The following is a 10,079-nucleotide window of genomic DNA, read 5'->3' as shown; positions in this document are numbered from 1 at the left end:
TGAAAATCTATCCTGGAAAAATCACATTTACAGTAGCTCCTCAAAAGTTGCGAAACCTATTGGTATTATATATAAAGCAAGAGACATATTAAACAAACAACAATCAACACAGCTATACTATTCCTTTGTTAATTGCAACATCAATTATGCAAATATCGTATGGGGTAGCAATAACAAAACAAAACTTAAATCTCTTTATCGTTATCAGAAACACGAAGCTCGCGCAATAAATTTTAAAAACTGTTTTACGCACTCTAAGCCACTCCTAAAAGAAATGAAAGTCTTAAATATTTACTAACTAAACGTTAATAACATTTTACATTTTATGTTTAAATATAAAGAAAAATTGTCTTCTTGTGTATTCCAAAATCTTCGTGTTTTAAAACCCAAAAATGAATATGATTTAAGTACTGATAGTTATCTCAATGCCCATTTTTGTCGAAATAAGAATAATTAATTTTGTATTTCTTTTCGTGGTCCATATCTATGGAATAAAATATATATGGAATAGAAAAATTGGTATTAGGTATAACACCTAATACCAATTTTTCTATTAATTTGACTTATAATAATTTTAAACTAAAGTTAAAAAAATATATTTTTTCTCTAGAAAACATCTTTATCTATTTCTAAAGATTAAATATTATTAGTTTTATTTTAAACTTGTTTATTTATTTAACTGTAATGTATATAACTTCACAAAAGTTGTAAAATTATACTATTTAAATACTGTTGAAACTTTAAATTGTAAAGAGCGGGTCTAGGATTTATTTCTCCTTTGGCGAAACTTTTTTGAGTAAATTATTCCCCAACTAATCTCAAAACCCCATCCCCTTTCATGCACAACTCATGTCAGGTGTCAAAGGAACGCCCCCTACTAATTTATTAACTGTGAATTTTTTTCTCATCTACCCGAATTCATATTTTCAAAAAGTTCTCGCTTCACCTTATTTATTATGACTTCCCCCTGTTTACTTTGCACACTAGAGATTTAAGACTGAGTTAAACTTTTTTTATTATGTACGTTAAAAACCCTCACTAAATTTAGGTCATTATTTTTTCTATAAAAAATATCCATAAATTTAAATTGAAATTATACCTATATCTCATTCTTGAAATCCACATCTTGAAATCCACATCTTGAAATCCACATCTTGAAATCCACATCTTGAAATCCACATCTTGAAATCCACATCTTGAAATCCACATCTTGAAATCCACATCTTAAAATCCACATTGTACACTACTAACAGTAAACAAAGCAATTTTAATATTCAAAAGTTTTTAAAATGATTCTTATAACCTGAATATTACTACTCTCTGAACACAAATAGTGCAGTTAAATTTAAACAAAATAAGGCTAATTAATAAGAAATTTAAATAACTGACAATTATTGCTAGTCGTCAGGCTTAAGGCAATATCAATCAGCTGTATCTTTTCTGGAAAAAATGTTGCTTCTATTGCATTTGACATCATGCAGAATCTATATTTAAAAAATGTATGTTTACATATAATAACATCACAAAAGTATTATTAGAAAACTATGCTAGCAGTTTGTACTTTACAAAGACAAGCATATGTTTTTATAATAATACTATAAAAATGCATGCTTGTCTTAGTAAATTACAAATTGCTAGAATAGTTTTGTAACATTGATGTTGTGATATATATATATATATATATATATATATATATATATATATATATATATATATATATATATATATATATATATACATATCTTTTATGTAGATATGTATTTTATATTTTATTAATATATGTTTACATATACAAAAATAACAGCAGCATTATCACAAAACTGTGCTATCAGTTTGTAATTCACTAAGCCAAGCATACATTTTTATAATGTAACAAAAAGAGAAAACAAATTATTGTGTGCTTTTTGCAAATTCATAAAACTGCAGATACCTAACTGCAAAATCCTAATGCAATTATTCGCCTTGTTTATCTATTTTTATCAAGTTGCACAATTAATTTCCAAACTTTTTATCTAGATCAGGAATGGCCAAATAGCGGCTCTTTTCAAAAGTTTTATTGATTTACTGATAATAAAAGCTTGAATTATACATAGCCGGAAGACATATTGTTTGAAAAATGGATATAGCAAAAGGTGACAATAAAGAACTTCACAATAAAAGTAAGAAAAGAAAAATTAAAGATAAGAACAAATTATTTCATGGCGATTGGACAGAAAAATACGCATTTATTGAAAAAGAAAATAAGCCTATATGTTTAATTTGCAATACTGAACTTGCACATAATAAGACATGAAATGTTAATAAGGTGACCATATTTGAAAAATTCCAGACGCGTACAAGGCAAATTTGGCATGTATAAATACATACATAATAGCCTGAACTAAATACCATTTTTTTGAAGGGGGAGCACTTTTATAAGCGGCGCCAAAAATAAAATAAAAGTAAAAGCGCCCAAGGGCAATTTTTTTTAGCGTCTATATTCACCTATTTTTTGATAAGATTTTGCATAAATTTAATTAAATGATTAATTATATTTTCTTATATTTTCAAGATGGTTTTGCCGGGCCTTTTTTTGTGTTGTACTAACAATTTTTGAATATATGTTTAATTTCAATTTTTTAGTCAAACAGGACGAAGCTCAGGGGAGCACGTGTCCCCCTCGCTCCTGCTCTGCTTACGGACCTGGTTTAAATGGGTGTTACTAAAAGTTCGTTTATTTATCCTAAAATAAGATGTGAAGAAACAAATTGTGGAAAAAATATTAAATAATATTTGCATTTTTAAATCACAAATATTTTTCATAAGAATGAATTTTTTTCAGCAACATGTCATTTTTTTTAAATTTTTCTGCAAATTCTGAGCAGCTTTATTTTCTTAAACTAAATTTAACGAACAAAATAGCTGCCAAAGTTTTAATTGTAAGTTGGGATTTCCCTTCCTTCCAAATATCATTGGCAATCGAAAACAATCGCTCTACAGAAGCGTATGTACCTGGCAAACATAAAGCGGCTTCCACCAATTTTAACAAATCGTTATAAGGAACGTGATTATTTTTGTAATGAGGAAAAATTTCAACTTATCGCTTGTCACAACCAACGGAATGTGAGTTCCAAGAAGAAAACTTTTCCCTTGTGCAATTTAAATTAGTTCTTTAGTCGAACAATTCATTGTCATCAAATGTAATTTCTATTGATTTTTTTCAAAAAAGTTACAGTTTCAATAATTTCAATCCATTCAACTTTACAGTTAAGTAAAGACCATTTAAAAGCTTCAACCTGATTAAAGTGACGCGTCCACTCATCTATATACTCTAGTCAGACACTGCAAAAAATGTCAACTTCTTTCAGAAATTGGTTTTTCAAATGATGACTACTTTCTTCGGTAACTTGCAAATGCTGTCTTACCATAAAAGGTAAAAATTTTTCTTCTTTTCTAGATTTTATCTGGTCTTTCAACTCTTTTAATACTACGGCAACTTCAGCAGCAGAAATATCATCTTTCTCAATTTTTTCTACCGTGTTATGAAAAACATTGGCTTGACTGTGAACCAAAAACAATACTATTTCACCCAATTCGTTGTTGAAAAAGTCAAATAAAAGTTTCGGACAATTTTCTAAGCTTAAAAAGTATGATCTTAGTGGCTGATATACCTTAAACTCTCTTTCGATAGCTGGAAGTAAGGCCAACCAACGAATTTTTGAGAACCCTAGCAATTTTTGATATTCCACTCTGGCCTCATCGCAGAAAATTTCTAAACTAGAAACTCGACCAATAATATGGTAAAAAAATTAATAAGTTTAAGGAATAATTATCTCTACATCAAAAGATAAACAACCAGATGCAGTGTTTATTGCGTTAGATAAAATATGAACATTGCAACCAATACCAATGATTTCACGGTTTAGCTTAACGATTAACTTTTTGTGAATATTGTTATTACCGTTTCGTTTTAAACTTCCGAAATTAGTATTGGTGTTGTCTGCAGAAATAGCCAAAACTTTGACGAAATATTGTTAACGTTAATGCATTTAAAGATAACTTCTGATAAAACACCTGATCCATTTACACAATCCATGTTAATCAGCTGAATTTTCACTCCCTCTTTAACATAAAAATAACGAGCCAAAATTGGATACATTTTAACATCCTTGTGGTTTGATGCATTAGAATGAATCGACACATATGATGCTTTTAATAAAGCATTTTCTGAGTTGGTTTCACAATATTTCTTGAACACATTTACAATTATTGCTTCACATTTTGTACGCGCACAAGCAAATCTTGGATTATAAAATTTCTTAATTAGCTTTGATGTACAATCAGCACTTCTAAAGGTATGATTGTGTTTGATTGTGCGGAATGCAACTGTTCTTTCTTGAATAGCTAATATTTTTTCATTTTGACCAAAGCCGTCAGGGCTTTCTTCATCAACTTTGTGATTTTGTTTGACGATATAGATGCATCCAATGTCATTTTGTGTTTGATAGATTTGCAATGATCTTCAATTGCAGACCGTCCACGACTACTAATGTCAAATAGGCTTTGACCATGGCTTACTATATAACAGGCCTTGCCAACGCGCGGCTTGCGTAAAAAACTGGAGGCAAGATTAAAAATATTACTTTGCAGTAGTTTACATTTTCAGTTAGGTGATTTTCTCATGAATATAATATTTGTATGATATATCTACTAAAATTAACTTATAAAAAGTAAAAAGATGAATTTATTAGTCTTTTTTTTTTTTAATTTTGTTTATAACTAACATTGTAATATAACTAACGAATAACATTTATAAAAATTTTAAATTAACTTAAATGTATCTAAAACTAATTATGTTTAAACAATTTAGTATATATAGATTTATATTTTGCTATAATTTCATATTAGCATTTACCACAAAATTTATTAATGGGTTTTTTTAATTATTAAAAATAAATTTTTGAGAAAAAAGAGATAAAATCTTTAGAGAATAAAAAGTAAATACAAGCTTTTTAGATATTTTACTAAACACTCTTTTACAGTTTTTGTTAAAAACGTTGCAAAAATTTTACTTTGCGTTGAGTTTTATCAACTTCTGCTTTGGCTCCTTGTGGGAACGAGGTGAATAGAGTCGACAATAATTATTAAATAAAATATTTATCATTGTTAATCCATGATGTCTTTGCATACCTAATGAATAAAATTCTGATAGCATCATAAGGAGGTTACACAGTGATGACCGACAAGTGTCATTATATACTTCATAAAAAAGAATGTAACAGTAAGTTGCCCATTGACAGACTTTGTCACCAGGAATTGTTAAACCTCCTCGATTTATGTCCTTTACAAAATTTCCATAGGCTTCATAAAAATAAAAGGTGTCATCTGGATTTTCATCTTCACGAATAATGTACCCAGCAATATAAACTAATGACATTTTAATATCAACAGTCAATGAATCACACAGAGCAGGTAAATTGTCAATAACGTTGCAAATAAATAATTTTTACTCGCTTGGTAAAAATTTACATTTTGGACAAGAGTGATCTGAACCAAGATTGGCTAACAAATCTGAACTTTTCTCAAACTTTAATAGCAACTTAGTACGATATATAGTTACTTTTTCAAGAACTTGTTGAACGGAAATAAAATAAGTTCCTCCTGAGCCTTGTCTTAATTTTCCAAAGAGCTTTTCTAATGGATCTGTTGTAAAGTTGCCTAATAATACATACTGATGAGTTGTATCTAAAAGATATTTTGACAACTGAACCAAACCATAACAGGTCTGAGCTAAACAATTAGCAGTGTCTCTTGTTAGTAATTTGACTCTTTTTGTTTTTTCTATTTTTTTCATCTGTATTGCAAAATCACCAATTGCAGAAAGTTTGCTTAAATTGTCATCATTAGCAGAAGTAATAGCAGCTCGATTAGAATCTTTCAAACAAATGTCTGCATATGGACTGTGAACATTACAAATTTTCCAAAATTCAACGACTTTAGAGATAAAAATAATCGTCCCTTCATTTTCACGCAGGTCTGGATGACTTTTTAATGCTGACAATGTTTTATCGCAAAACACTTGCAGACAAGTGATAACTTTTTGTCTTTCAATTGGGTTTGGATAAACAGAAACTTCTGTTAATTTAGACATTTTGACAATGTTTTTTGTTTCAAACTTATACAAATTAATAATATCAACCCACCGTGCTATTTTTTTTTCTCCATCAATATAAAATTCAAGTTCTTGAGTTTTTTCTGTGATCCAGTTATTACGTATACTTTTTAATAAATGAACATAATCAAATAAAAGAAAAATATTATCTTTAGTACACCATGCTTCTTTTTTTTCAAAAAAGTTATAAAACTTCTGATTGACTCTGTTACTATCACAGACAATAGCAACAACATTGCCCCCATCATTTTTAATTGCATCAAGAATCAGGGTTGTCTGTTCAAAAAGAAACTCAGCATCAAGTTCTCTGACTGGTATTATTTTGTAAAGAAATTTTGGTCCATTAAACAATGTTACAACCAAAAAGCTCAGTACTGTGTTTGCTAAGAGATGAGGTTTGTTAACTGATTTACCAAATACTATGCCACCATGATACTGCAACATTGGTTTAACATAAACCTCATCAAGAAGTAAAATGCATGTTTTTTGTCTATCATCTCTAAGATTAGAGAAAATATGTCTGATATAAGTGGTATCATCTAAAGATTTACATTTAGATGTAATTCTTCCTAAAGTACGTAAACTTGGAAGTTCAAAATCTTCTCTGATGCGATTGTAGGCTGATCGTGAAAGAGAAAAATACTCAAATGCTCGCACAATTGTTTCTTTTGGATACTTTTTTCCCCCAATACATGTTTTATTCATTGACAAAATTTGTTGATATACAACTTCTTTTTTGGGTGTTATTTCACAACAATTTAAAAATCTTAATGCTTCTTGGATATGAGAAAATTTGTTCATAATATAAACTCGGTTAGATGATAAAGTCATAACACTAATTTTAACTCCACAATGAAATGCTTCAAAAGTGAGATCTTTATATATGCAAAGAAGAAATCTAGCAATAGCACTTTCCTCTAAAAAGTCTGAAGACTGAATATATAATATATCATTGCATAAATAATTAATAATAGCAAAATTAAATTCATTAGTTTTTAACTTTTCATATAAAACATTAATACTTTCTACTTTTTCTTGTGAATTAAATATTGCTAACTCGTCCTCTTCTTGCCAGCGAACACTATTAAGACTTTTTGATGTTTTTCTAAGTGGCATGGGTACAGTAGGAACTAAGCTTGGCTTTATACAATCAAATACTGACGGAGCATCACGAGGTCTCAGCTTTCCATAATCAGTAACAGTTGAATAATTTTTTGGCCAATGTCTTTCACATACTACGGTGTTATTAGTATCAGGAACATTATCTCTTGGTATTATAACAATCCAACGTTTTCGTTCTTCAATGTTTCTTGGAAGTCTAAATGTTTTAACTCTATTCGGAGGATTATAATTGCCATTGCAATTTGTTACACAACATCGACGAACCATTTTTTAAATACTAAATTAAATCCTTTGCTTAATCCTTCACCTCTCAACTAACTTTTTTTTTTAAATTTGGAAGTTAGTTAAAATGATTACGGGAGTTTGGTTATTGTAAATTTTATGAAAATATTAAACTTATGTATATATATATATATTCAAATTAAATTAATTTTATTAAAACAAATTTTAAATGAAAATTATTTTGTTAATTTTATAATAATTATTTATTAATGTTTTATAATTATTATTGTTACAAAAAAAAACCACCCCCGTATTTATTTTGTAAAACTGCTTGTTAGTTTTTCAAATATAAAACTATCTTGCCTCCAGTTTTTTACGCTAGCCGCGCGTTGGCAAGGCCTGTTATATAGTAAGCCATGGCTTTGACAAATAGTACATTTGAGGCTTTTGCTCTGCGTTAAGAAAGGAAACATTTTTTTAAAAATTATCATTAAATGTGTTTAACCTTCTCTTCTTACTATTCATTTTTTGAATTTAATGTATAAATATTTATATAAAACTTAAATTACTTTTTTATAAACACTTATTTTTATGAACTTCTTATTAAAATAAATCGCAAAGCGTTATTTACAATAATTAGGGAAAAAAGACATTACAAGGCAAACAAAATTTGTGTAAAACGAGCGCATTTTCTTTGTCGTAGTTGAAAAATCTTTCGAAGTAATTTTTTTTCTTCTCTAATGGGAGTTTTAAAAACTTTTTTTTTTAATGCTTACGGGAATTTAATTCATTTAGTTTCGTGTTTTATAGTTAAGTTTTAATATTGGAATTTTATTCATTTTGTTATTTATCTATATTTTAGAAAATTCATTTATTAAAAGTCTTTCAAATAATATTTTTTGAAAGAACTTTTTTTTATTTTTTTATTATATAAATGCGTACACAAACGAGTACAAACCCCAAACGCGCAAAACTACCGTCAAACGCTTACTTTACGCGCCAAACGCGTACGTATGGTCACCTTAAATGTTAAACGTCACTATGAAACAAAACATGTTTTTTATGAGGAATACCCAATAAATTCATGTCGTAGGAAAAAAAAAATCGAGTTGCTTTAAACAATACTTAAAAATCAACAAATGAATGTTTCATATTCCAGCAAAGAATCAAATATTACTACAGAAGCAAGTTTTATTATAGCTTGGAATATTGCAAGAAGTAAACATCCTTACACCGATGGAAAGTTTGTAAAAAAAAATCTTTTAGGTGTGATCTCAGTTTTAGATCCTAATAATAGCAAACTTCAAAGGTTAATTTCAAATAATTCTGTTTATCGACATACAACTGAAAGAAGAATATCTGAGATTAGTGTCGAAGTTGAACAGCGTTTGTTAAATGACTTAAAAAATTGTGAAGGATTCAATTTGGCATTGGATGAATCAACAGATATTTAAGACAACCTCAAATGGCAATATTTGTTAGATATGTAACATCAGATGTACTTGTGAAAGAAGAGTTGCTAGATTTAGTAGAGTAAAAGATAAAACTTGTGATTTAAAGGAAGCCCTTGACACTGTTCTGGTGAAAGGCAATGCTCCTAAGAACAAGATTGTTAGTGTTGCTACAGATGGTGCAACAGCAATGGTTGGAAAACATTTTGGGCTTATTGGTTTACTAAAAAGGGATCCAACGTATCCAGTGTTTATCTCAGCTCATAGTGTGGCTCATCGAGAGCATTTAGCAGCAAAACATTTTAATTTTCCAATTATTTTTAAATCAGTGCTGGAGATTGTAAATTATATTTGATCTAATGCAAAAAATGACAGACAGTTTAAAAATTTCATTAGTGAATTGGAACTTGCTGACAAACCAAGTGACTTGTCATTTTACTGTGCTATAAGATGGCTTTCAAGTAGTGGCGTTATTTATAGGTTTATAGAACTATTAGAACCAATTAAATCTTTTTTGCTTGAAAAGCAAAAGACATTTGAAACCTTTGGCGATGTGAATTTTTTTGCATGATCTTTTATTTTTAACTGATGTAATGCAACATTTACAAAATCTGAACTTGCCACTTCAGGGAAAAGAAAAGTAATATATCTAATCTTGCTCAGACTATTTTTAGTTTTCAAAAAAATATTATATTTCAGAAAGATCTTACCTTAAAATCTTTTAATCATTTATATATGATTATAACATATATATGTTAGTCTTTATTTTCAACAATGAAACTTGTTAAACCAAAGTATCGTGCCAATCTAACTAGTGTTATAGTAGATTATTTGTTAGAGTTGCTTAGAATATCAACTACAAGTTTGAAACCAGATTTTAAAAAACTTACCATTAGTATTCAAAATCTTAGCGCCTAATAAATATATCGTGAGTTTTGCAAGTTATTATGCAAGAAGAATATTCTAATGGTCTTTTACAAAATAATTGATGTTATAAAAAGAATTCTTTCAATTTTTTGCTTCATGACGAAAATTTATTTTTTAATTGAAAAAAGTAAAAGTTATTTGAATTTAACTGAAAATCATTAAAAAATTTGTTTTATTTTGTAGTGATTTATTTGGTATTTTGCATT

General features: G+C 28.4%; 1 long non-coding RNA gene across 1 annotated transcript; it reads right to left on the bottom strand.

Moving 5' to 3' along the window:
* Nucleotides 1-330: 330 nt before the first annotated feature.
* On the bottom strand, nucleotides 331-9,782 carry LOC136088459 (uncharacterized). The gene is made up of 4 exons (XR_010642184.1): nucleotides 9,657-9,782; nucleotides 1,390-1,484; nucleotides 1,100-1,246; nucleotides 331-484 (listed from the first exon to the last, which is right to left on the bottom strand). It is a non-coding gene; the product is annotated as an uncharacterized LOC136088459 (long non-coding RNA).
* Between the last annotated feature and the right edge of the window lie 297 nt (nucleotides 9,783-10,079).

The sequence above is a fragment of the Hydra vulgaris genome, chromosome 12 (genome assembly GCF_038396675.1).
Source record: "Hydra vulgaris chromosome 12, alternate assembly HydraT2T_AEP".
Lineage (NCBI taxonomy): Eukaryota > Metazoa > Cnidaria > Hydrozoa > Anthoathecata > Hydridae > Hydra > Hydra vulgaris.
This window is presented reverse-complemented; position numbering and strand designations above follow the sequence as displayed.